The 11,689-nt window shown below is 44.9% G+C and overlaps 1 long non-coding RNA gene across 1 annotated transcript; it reads right to left on the bottom strand.

Annotated features, from left to right (window-relative positions):
* Positions 1-1,641: 1,641 nt before the first annotated feature.
* On the bottom strand, positions 1,642-10,748 carry LOC147598814 (uncharacterized). Its single transcript, XR_015260166.1, has 3 exons — positions 10,667-10,748; positions 3,712-3,866; positions 1,642-1,915 (listed from the first exon to the last, which is right to left on the bottom strand). It is a non-coding gene; the product is annotated as an uncharacterized LOC147598814 (long non-coding RNA).
* Between the last annotated feature and the right edge of the window lie 941 nt (positions 10,749-11,689).

The following is an 11,689-nucleotide window of genomic DNA, read 5'->3' as shown; positions in this document are numbered from 1 at the left end:
GCGAACTGAGCTGTCACTGCCATTAATCAGAACGCTGTCAGCACCGAGAGCAACTGCTCCAGAGACCCTCTTCTATCGCGGAAGGGAACAGTGGCCCCGGAGAACAAAGAGCCACAGATAGGAAAGGCATCTGCAAGGGGCTCTGCAAAGGCAGCAGCTCCCTGATTCTGGTGAACGTCAGGGGCTGGCTTCACTTTCTAACGAGCAAAGAGATTATCAGGAAAGGACTGGATGGAGCTGACAAGGTGCCCCGCACATGCGTGATTTAATCCCCACTTGCCACCCATCCTACTGTCCTAAGCGCTGAATTCCTCCAAGGAAGGCCCTGGAACCTTAGTGCCCACCGATCTCAGGGTGACGGTAACAACTTCACGTAACCCGCACTCAAAACCAGCCTCCCCGTGCCAGAGCTCTCAGGCTCCCTGGGCTGCAGCAGGAGATGGTGTGAGAGCCCTGCACAGGCAGTTCAGTGTCTTTGTCATGTCGGTAACACACCAGAATAATTCTCCTTCGAGCTATACTAACCCACCAGTCTGGCAGCAATAAAGTATTTATGCTTGCAAAACGCATAATTTACCCATATGGAGCATTTCGGAGCCACACTGATTTCTCAGGAGTATACGCATATGTTCATCTACGTACCCATGCCTATATATTTAGCTGTATTAAAAAAGACGAACTTTGATTGCACCTGATTTGTTGAGTGATCGAGCTCACTCCCATCTACGGCTCGTTGTCGTCGTTATTTACCACTCTCCCGGTCTGAGTCATCTGCGTTCTTTATCAGTAATGATTCCAGATTTTCCTCCGGGTCATTGACACAAGTATTGACAAGGCACTGGGACGAGAAGCCATCCCTGAAGGCCAGCGCTGGGCACACCCTCGCTTATCGCCGCCTCTCTACAGTGATTACACCCAGAGCTCTATTTGCATATGCTAACAAGGAGCTGCAGATGTTTTGCCAAGGATTTCAGGGGAGGTAAAACTCAGACCCATGTGCGTTGTCACAATTGATTCCATAAACTGGATTGTGTTGAGTTTTTGCTCAATTGCCAAGATTTTGCACTGGAGGTAAGGCAGGGCAGAAGCAAACAGATCCCTCTAATTTCATGGAAAATTTACTCCTTTTAGTGGATTTTTGCAGTGGAAGAAATGCTCGTGTGTACTGAATGTAGTTTAAGCAATCAGCACACTCCCTTCATCACTGTCATTGCCTGGAACTTCTATAACCTGATGAGCAGAAAAGTCTTTCCAGGTATCGTGGAAAATGTATCAAAATGCACTTTATATTGTCCAGAGAAATAATTAACACAAGAATCAATTCGGCCTTGCATATGCTTTTTCTTAGTAAATCATTGAGCCATTAACCTTGAGAAGGTCAATACATTGTCCTGACTGAATTCAAGAAAAGCAACATTTAAAGTAATATTTAGAAGAAAAATTTATCCGTAGTTTCTTAATACACTATTGGTTCCTAACCTATGGCACTAAGTTAGCCTTTTTGCTTCCCTTGCCACCTGCCCAGCATCACCATCCTCAGCTCCCCTTCTCAGGGACTGTCAGGAATTTGGAAATAAGGTAAGACGAGTGAAGAAGTAGATAGATCCATCTTTCATCTAAAGAAAGCCTGAGTGATGAAGGTAATTTGGGGGCAGATTTATTGTCATGGTCCAAACAGTGTGTGCTGCATTTTGGTGGAAAGTAAAATTTTTCATCAAGGCTTACAAGCATTATTCAAATCTCACTGAAGTCGCCAGGTAAGTGGGACTGTTCCTGTAAGGTCTTGGATTGGGCACTCGATACAGGTTAGTACGATTAAGGCAGAAGTTGATGGTGCCTGTTCCAAAGTCACTTCAGTATCAGAAAAATCTTCTCATCTGGTTCACTTCAATCAGCCAGCAGCCCTGGATAACACCTGGAAAGAAAAAAGCAAGTCAGAGGAAATCAGAGACATCTTTGAGGAGAGCTCACTGGGAAAGAGAAGGCAAATGCAAAGGCTCTCCCCCTCCTCCAAGGATCGAGAGCAAATGCCGTCCTCTTCTGTAGCACAGACATGAGTCCTAGAACAACACTTCGGGACCCTGCCTCCTCCTTGGCCTACTTCTAAATCACCCTTTCCTGGATGTAGTCAGATCCCCTCCCAGTATCCTCCCGCTGCTGGTGGGATGGCAGGCACTGAGCTCTCCAGAAGTGGCCCAGCTTTATTTTGTTACTCCCTGTACTCAGGACCAGTGCCTGCTTGCCTTCTGTTCCCTAAAAAGGAGAAGCAAGAGAGCTTTTTGCTGCCCTTCCCAGACTCAAACACGGCCACTTTGGGATGCCATGGCCAACTCCAAGGCATCGCATCCTCCCTCCTCTTCATCGACATGGAGGAGCCAGAGGGTCTCACATGTTGGGTTGGTGTTCTGGAGATGTGACAGCAGCATGGTCCAAGCTGCTGCAGAAATGTCGTTGTTTTGTACGCCTCGTGGGCTGAGACTGTACTTCAGGTACGCTTGCAAAGCAAGTACAGCCGCAGGGCAGGAGGGAGAACTGCTGCTGGGTGCTCCCATCACGTCCTCTCCTGGAGGCAGTCTCACCACCAAGGCTTCTGTCTCCATGTCCCCGAGGGATTTCTCCCATTTCAGATGGGAAGAGCCGAGTCTGCAAACTGAGAAGCTCTGAATGCCAGAGGGGAAGAAACAGCTTTAGTGACCTGAGGAGCTTTCCAAACTGCACCTCCTAAAAAAACATCCCCTTGCAATAAAGACAAGTACCGAAATGAGAGATTTTTCATGGCCTGAGAATGAAAATAAATGTTAAACAAATAATTTGGGGCTATAAAACCATTGCATGTAAGTGATATGAAAATAGGGTTCATTTTGATTTAGATGTTTTTCTCATTTCTTTTTTTTTAAGCTAAAATTGACTCTTTCCTTTGTCCTACATATTTTCAACTTATTTTGAACCCTAAATCAAAATATTTTTTGTCTAAAAAATACAGACGTGCTTGTTTCAATAGTTTCAATGCTTCCCTCCGAAGGAAATGGTTTTGAACTGAGAAATTTGTCAAATCAGCTCCCATCAACAATTTTGGCTTTAATAAATTATACTTTCCTAAAGGGAAAGAAACCACAACAACTAACAAAAATAAATTTTAAAAATCCTGACCAGCGACCAGTTCTTAATCTGGGGAACTTTAATTACAAGGGGCACCCTTGGGTTTGAGAGACCTGGCGATGGGTTTCACAAAAACCAGTGAAAAGACTAGGAAAATTAATGTAAACATTGCAGGGATCTGGATCTCTTGGCCAAGTTCAGCGTACCTTGGTCTCCCCATCTGTGCAATGAGGGCGATAACACTTAGCAGAGCTGGGTCCAGCAGTGGTGAGGATGGGAAAGAGGACAGAGGATTTGGGAAGCAGGACACGCTGCTGGACGAGCTCTGCAGAGGATGCGGTTCCCAGGACAGATTCTGATGTCTATCAGCTGGGTGCTGGGTTAGCATTTAGTGTCAGAGGCAGAGAGAGTCTTGAATGGTTTATTTTTCTCCAGAAACTTCTCCTCTCATTTTCATTCCAAGTAGAATGAAAACAGGTTTGAAAGCCCTGAATTCTTCAGCAACAAAAGTGTTGTTCTGCATCCAGCCCCACTTCTTGCCCCATTTGTTTTTTTCCGTCGTGTGGAGGACAAAAAATATCCCAGGGCCGTGACTTCTAATGCCTGACTCACCCTGTGGTGCACAGAGCATCGCAGGAGATAGCTCTGGGTCAGGGAAGGGCACTGCTCCGCCTCGCCTAGGGAGCCTGGAGGAAAGCATCTTCTACACTTTGCCTGCACAGCTCTGGGCTTTGCATTGTAAATACTCTGCAGAAGCGATTCCATCCCTGATAGAGAAATGAAAAAAAAAAATTATTTACTTTGGAAAAACAAACTTGTGTTTGCTGTCACAGAGGAAAACTGCAAACTAAGACAAGATGTCATTGTTTTGTTATCAAGGCATGCAGGTGGGGTCAACAGCAGCCTATATAGGGCCGGTCCTTCAGGGACCCATCAGGAAAAACTACGGGTGAGAAGAGGAAGGGACTGGTCTGCTCTGCTTGTCACCTGGGCACAGGTCAAGAAATGATGAATCTTGTTCGTGGAAGACTTAGGCCAAAAGGTAGGAATGACGGCTGTCAAGGGGGAAGGTGAGGTGTGACAGGATCTGCCCCAGGCACTGTAGGATCTGTCTCCAGGGCTCTTTGTATCAGGCTGCTCCCATCCTTAGGGATGGCTGATCCTGCCCTGCAGCAGGGGTAGGGTCATCTACAGATGTCCCACGGTCCCTTCCCAGCCCTTTCCTCGAGGTCTATAAAAGGTCTCTGATACAAACAGGGCTATAATGTTTCTCATTTGGCTCTTCAGGCCACGGAAGGACTCCAGGAGGGAGCACAGGACACTTTCAGCCAATATCAGACAGCCTGGTGAATCAGGGCAGGGAGAACTTGCGGCAGACGTCTCAATGCTTTGTCACTGTGCTGCTTTAACTCTTCCACAGCCTGTTCCACATCCACAACACCCAACTGCTGTGATGCCTCTGGTATTTTTTTGTGTGTCTTCCACAAATGTCACTGTTGGTCTGGGGAAAACCCAGCAGTAAGCAGAGATCCAGGAATCCACATTTTGTTGCTCCCTATTGAAAAAGGGCTGGATTTTTAAGGAAAAAAAAAATCAAATTATGACATGACTAACTCCACAAAAATCACAATCATGGAAGCAGTCTACGCCAGATGGAACCTAAAATCTAGTGTAAGAATGGAGGTGGGACTCACAGTATAATTGGTTAATATTTTGCAGAGGAGAGAAATGGGGACATACAAAAAATTAGGAACTTGTAAAGGACAGATTCCTCACAGAAACTATTCTTGACAGGATTTTTTTTCATTGTAGCTCCACTGTAGGACCAGAAGGAACCCAGTCTATAAGGAATCAGAGAGCAATCACCACTGAGGGTAAGAAATAATTACTTTAAAACTGCACCGTAATGCTTACCAAAATGAAGAGGCAAAACATGGCGCAGCCTTGACAGAAGACTGGATGTTTGTTGCCTTTCATAGAATTACATGGGTGACCTCCACAGCTGCAGATGGAGTGACAAACAGCAAACACCTCGAGAACAGAGGAAAAATAACACTGGGATGTCATTAAACCTGAAGTAAATAGTTGATGAAGCAACTCAAGCAGCCACTTCCTCATCAGAATGCCACAGTCTTGACCTTGGCAAGAAATCAAGTGGACCCATCCAGAATAATCTCCCTGCTTCACATCCAGCATAATTTGGAGGTTATGAAATAGTCACGTCCTCTAGTGCCCTTGCTGAGTTTCCATTTATTAAGTGGAGTATTCAGTATCGTGCTCTCCTTTTCATGCCACAACTTCTTGTTAAAATACAAAGGTGGAATGGAAGAAAAAGGCTCTGAGTAAAATCCTGGCTGAAAGAGCATGACCTTAAGAATAAACATCCGTCAATTGAGGAGTCATACAGCCTGTGCTCCGAGATGGAAAAGTGCTCTGATAAAGCTGGAAGTGGTACAAAACAAAAAAGGGCACATATAATAATTTGCTTATTAAGAGAAGCACTTTCTAACTGCCTCCTTTGAGGGAATGGCTTATTCAGTCTTTCGCAGACTTAAGAAACACAGACTGAGTCAAACATGGAGGTGTCCACACAGTCTGGTGGGCAGCCGTGGGCAGCCTCCACCCAGGCTCTTCTCCAGCAGGACACAAAGCCAGGCGTTGGGATGGAAGCCGCCCAAGGCAAGGCGGGACTGTGCAGGCTCACTCTGCTGAGGTAAGGACAGCAGTGTCCTGCTCTTGGCTCTGTGCTAGACCCAGCCTTAGAGCTGCCTTTGCTTCTGGTTCTTGACCTTGCGCGATTTCCAGATTGCAGATTTCCAGTCACATATTGTGGAACTGAGCTCTCCCAAGCTGAGCTCTCCCAAACTGACTGAAAAGCTTTTGTTTCACCAGCACGGTATCAATAGTCTCCTACTTTTCTGCTGCTCCATTAAGGAGCAGGGTTATTGATATTTCAATACGATGAATTAACGGAATCAGAAAATTAATTTATTCAATCCACAAGTGTTTTTGCAGGTTCACAGTATTCTTGTTCATTTAAGTAAAGCCATTCCTCGAACATACTTGGGCAATGCATTGCCACTGCAGCAGAATAATTACTGTAATTGTCACAAATTGTGAGCTCAGCGGGTGCCACAGTGGAGCGCAGTTTGTTCAAAAATGAGATATGTGAACCAAGCAGCCCCGGAAAACAATATCCGCCTCTGAATAAATGTCACAGGAAGCTTTACATTTCATCCTCTTAGTAACTTCGTAAGGCTTTAATTTTTACAGTTTTGCATACAATTAGCAAGCAAGCCACCTGCCTGGAGATGACTGGGCACAGCCAGCCATCCTGTCTGCAACGCTGCTGAGATTTGAGCTGGAGCCACCTTTGCTTATGTGCTTTTGCAATATCTACATCTGCACTCATTTAGGCAGAGGAGCTGCTGGAAATGTCAGTCAGGCTTTGCTGTGATTGCTGTTGTCGTCAGTGATGTCTTGATAACACCGATAACCTTCCTTCCTCCGTGTTGTGTGTGCCTGCACTGTATAACACGAGGCACCAGAACAGCTGTCGCTACCTGGATCTCTCATTTGGTCAAACCATCACACCCATTTGGTAAAGTCATTCTGTAAAATTAAATGAGAAGAAATCTGGAAAGACAATCTCCATATCTAAAAGCCTTTTCTTTAGGGAAGGTCAACCCTGAGTCTAAGCAGATGGAGCCCTTCTTCAGCTAACACTTCTGGAGAGTAAACAGATAAGGATAACAGTCCTTAACGGATTTAACATCTCTGTGCATGTACCTAACAGGGAGCAAAGGATTTCCTGCAACTCCTTCCTCAGGCAGTGCCTACGGAAGGTTGAATTTTGTCAAGGTGATTTTCCAATTTTAAATGTGTTTTTTTTTCCTCCTGAAGTCATACGTTTCCATTCTGATGGATGTTTTCTCATTTGCTGATTTCTTTTTTAGATATTGCCTCCCCCCCTATTCCTGTTTTTTCTCTCTTCACTGTTTCCAGAGGACAAGGGGGACAGGTGACTAAAAACAAATGGATTTTTTTTTTTAACTTACAATTTACGAAAGGAAGACATATCTTTGTAACTAAGAGCCCTCCAAACTCTTTTACCCGTAAATTGTTGCCAGCTTTGACAACTTTATTGTGCCTGGGAGATCTGCTGAACAAATGTGACGTCTGATGTGACACACATGGACAACTGAGGAAAACCTTTCTCCATTTTTCTCCCTTTATGATGTCTCTGCAGCTGCCGCCCTTTAGTTGCCAGGTGAGTTGTACAGTGATCACCTGAGACACAAGCCTAAATTCCCTGGAAAGCCTTCTGCAGAGTGCTGGAGCTGGTGGCCAGTTGGAAAAGGGCTCGAGGGAAGGCAATGCAAGAGCTAGCTCCAAGGCATGGGAAATCCCTCATCGTGTTGTACTCTTCTTTTGGAGTTACGCTGGAAATAAAGCAGGGTCTTTCCTCCAAAACAACATGCTTTTAAGAAGCCAGACTCATCTGAACTAATCCAGTGCCCACACACACAACTGTCTAAAGGCCAAATTCTCATTCCTCTTGTGCCGGGGTAAGACGGTGTCACGTCCCAGCCAGGCACTAATGAGACCCAGTTTAGAGTTTGGGGCTTGCTTCAGGCGTCACTGTGTTTCCCATAAGATTCCTACAGACGTCTCTCCGATAATTGCAGGGATGATGTTTTACAGTAATGATGAAATATTGCTTTTGAAAGCGGTGCTTTCACAAGTAACAGCAATTGCGTTCAAAAGAGCAGTTCTGGGGCTGGCTTTGCAGGTAAATTACCCGGAATACCTACAAAGACAGTCAAATAAAATAACTGGAACAACACTAGGGCTAGTAGGATACTCTGGGGGCAGCTAAAGCACTTTTTCCCATAAATCTTTCAAGTCCAACCTAATAACTTCCTTGGGGAGCTGACAGCCCTCCCCACAAGGACTTTTTCTTTAAATTTCTTAACGTGCAAAAGTAAACACTTGATCTCACCTGACAACAGCAAGACAGATGTTTTGCTTAAGGATAGGAATGAGTCAGGTTCTTCTCTGCCTTCTCTGCAATCTGCCCTGGACTACTTATTACAGAGGTAACAAGCTCTGCAAGCATACACTCAGAAGTCAGCTGAGGCTGGGGACATGATGACTGTGACCAAAGACTATCTGGGCAACTCTTCACTGGGTTAGATCCAGGCATATTCGTTTATGAAAAGGAGTCAACACAGCTTATGCAGAAGAGAAGGATGAACTGTATTTAAACAAACAGCTGAAAGCTTGCCTGATTTCCATTGCCGGCTGCTTCAGAGTGGCCCAGCCACCAGAAAATGAAATAAGGCTCCTTTCAGGAAATTCATTCAGACTGGAACATTTGCTTCCAGTCCTGCAAAGCTGCTACTGCATGACCAGGGAGTATGGACAGCCTGTTTTTCAAGAGAAGTAAAACACTGGAAATGTCAAAAGGGAAAGGCCAGGCAGAGCGTAACTGTTCCCTGTGCCATGGTGGGTGCATGGTGAACCTTGTGTAAGAAGAGTTAAAGAACATAAGATCCCACGAGTACCGACTTAGTCTGGAAATTAGAAAGTTTTTAATCATCAGAGGAGAGGATTTTTGGAGAGTCTGTTCACAGCAGTAACGAGGGCATGCTGTCAGATGCATTTATGGACAGGTTTATGTGACACGGCTGCTTGCAACAGCTGGGGTTCGTCACCACAACCCAGGAGGACTCCTTTGGACGTACTGCTTCCATGCCCTGCGCTGGTGGGAGGGAGCCCGAGGACACTATCTAAACACAGTCCCCAGTCCCTCCGAGGTGATCTGCTTGGGGAGTAGGGATTGACTTGTGCATCTTTCATACACATTTCAGAGATCAGAAAAAAAATTATAAATCCTGTAATAAGGAGGGTAAAACAAAGGCAAAGCCTTGTCAGATACATCTCTTCTCTGTGCACTCTGCCTCTTGCTCTCCATTTTTGAGCCCACATGAACAGACACTCAAGACAGGGAGAGGTAATGGAGTCACTGCTGTGCTCATGCTCAACTCCTTTATTTCTGACTTCCGTTCATTTTTATACAAGAGCAGGAGGAATTTGTGCTCTCTGCACTTTTCTGGGATCTAAATACATCATACACTTCATTCAAGCTGCAACAGCCCTCAAATATTGCTGCGCCCCCAAACCAGTGCTATTTATTCTGGGAGAGAGTCCGTTTTGCATTGGACTTTGCTTTTGTTTCTCTTGGAGCCGCATGACATTGCACAGCTTTTCTAAGGATAAGATCACAGACTGTGCGCTGTGAAGATTAAAGGGGCTTGTTCATGGGGATACTGCGGTTTCGTTAATGGACAAAAAAGGAGATTTTTGTGAGCTCAACTTACATACAAAATGAATGTACATTACTGTGTTCTAATTGCAAATAGCTTGGCTGGGGCTTTAAAAGCCTTTCATTCCAAGTCCAGTGTTTGTCAAACGTCTTTTAATACTAACCATGGTTATAAAGTGCACATTATTATTGTTAATACTTACAGGAGCCTTTCAGCAATTGCCTTGCTCTCGCCCAGTCTAGCACAAACACTCTGCCTTGCATGGAGGATTGGAAACAACATGAATTAAAAGAGACCCAGATAAGAGGAAAATAACCGGTTTCATAGAGACTGTGAAGCCTGAAAGAACTCTTAAAAAGCTGAAGACTCAGAACTGCCTAATCTGAGAGCAAACAGCCCCTCCAGCCCCCACCCTGCAGTGCTGAGCTTGCAGAACTTTACCATTATCCTGCTTTTTCCTTATTGATTGAGCTTTGTTACATATTTCAGTTCACTTTTCATAGGAGAAACAAGCTCCCTTCATTTTGCTCACTGGATTTCATGCACCATATCTGCAGGGGAGGGTCTGGCTTTTCAGTGCTGCCAAGGAAGATTTTTCTGTGTCATTCTGGCCAACGATGGGCAGAAGACCCTGGATGAGCATCTCACAGCCACCCTTCCTCGCCCACCGCCAGCACGTCTGTGAAGTGCAGAACCGCCATCAGCCTTGCTCTCAAGCCCCCATGTAACTTGAATAGCGAGATCTCTGTGTCCAGAGATGAAGACAGAAATCTGGATGAACTTCAGATGTCTCAGTCTACGAAGGATTAGGGATTAGGGTAATGAATCCCACTGACTTCCAGTAAGACTCCAGTGAACTCTTAAGTGTTGACATCACTTTTGAAAGTACTCCCAAATTACTGCAGGACTTTATAGTTTGAGTGACCTGACCAAGGCCTGTAGTACTGCTAGGCATTAACTCAGATCCTCTAAGTCTCTGTGTAGTTCTTTAGATTCTAAAAAGCTTGGTTAGTGCCAGGCCCCATGTAGGTCCACAGCTCTTTTTCCTAAAACCAAGTTAAGCCTCAGCCCACTAACACATCTTTAGGAAGCATTATACAGCAACCAAACAGTAATAAGTATAACAAAGACTAAATCACTTCATTGTTGTTATTTGCTTAATTAGTAGTGAAACAGTTAAATAAGAAGTCTCATTTTGGCCTGCGATAGGCAAAGAACATTGATTACCAAATACTTACCTGGAGATAGCCATGTGGGCACAAAAGGAGTGGTGGAGCTGGGGAGAAACAGAGGCAACAGATGAACCAGAAGCCACTCAGTGCATTACAAACACAACAGATAGCATCCACAGCCCTGTTTGGTCATATAACTCCACTACAGCAAAATTAGAAATGGACTTGAAATTAAACATAAACCACATGTAATGTTACTCAGTAAGTGCGATACAATGCAGCGTAATAGCTGATATTGTGTATTAACTCTGGGAATTAGTAACTAAATTGCCTGCGCTGACAACAAACAAGTATCTGGTTGGTAGGTTTGAGAGACGGGACATTCTTGCTATGCAGAGTCATAATCTGATCATTCTGCCAGAGTCTTTGGAGATAAACAGTCCAGGAGAAAATGTCAGTTCTGTCTACATACATTAACTGCAATTTACATAAATTACCTGCTGTGAAGGATCAATATACCATCTTGTTCATGGCTCCTCTGTCGTCTTCTCCCGTCACCCCAGAAGTGAGCAGGGGGAGATCTGGGTGTCAATGCAGGCATGGTCTCATCCGGCCAGGCTGGCGTTAGCTGCCAGCTCTGCCCCTGCCGAAGACGCTTTGAACGTGTACCAGTTGGCCAGGCTCCAATCTAGACTTTTTCTCTGGACATTTAACATACTCTGCTAACCAAATTAAAAAGTATAAATTTCTGCTTACGCTACACTCAGACACTGTGTCTGAAATCACTGCAGCTGACAACGTCAGCCATGACCTCTTCCCTCAGCTGTACAAGGTCAGCAAGGGCAGACTGAATTTTTAAGCTGTTTGATGCGAGTTAGGAAAAAAACCAATTGTCTGGGAAATGTGAGACGTTGCAAGAAACTGTGTGATAAGATTATGAATGCCACAAACTTTTTGCATTAAGTATTCACAAGAGACCCTACTTTATTGTTTTTTCAGGCTGAGAACTCCTCTTAATTGGAAAGAGCCTCTCCCAGGCTTGTCCAAACTCTGAAGAGAGCTGATGAATCCAACAGGAGCAGGGGGGAA

Source organism: Chlamydotis macqueenii, chromosome 15 (assembly GCF_036417535.1).
Source record: "Chlamydotis macqueenii isolate bChlMac1 chromosome 15, bChlMac1.mat, whole genome shotgun sequence".
Lineage (NCBI taxonomy): Eukaryota > Metazoa > Chordata > Aves > Otidiformes > Otididae > Chlamydotis > Chlamydotis macqueenii.
This window is presented reverse-complemented; position numbering and strand designations above follow the sequence as displayed.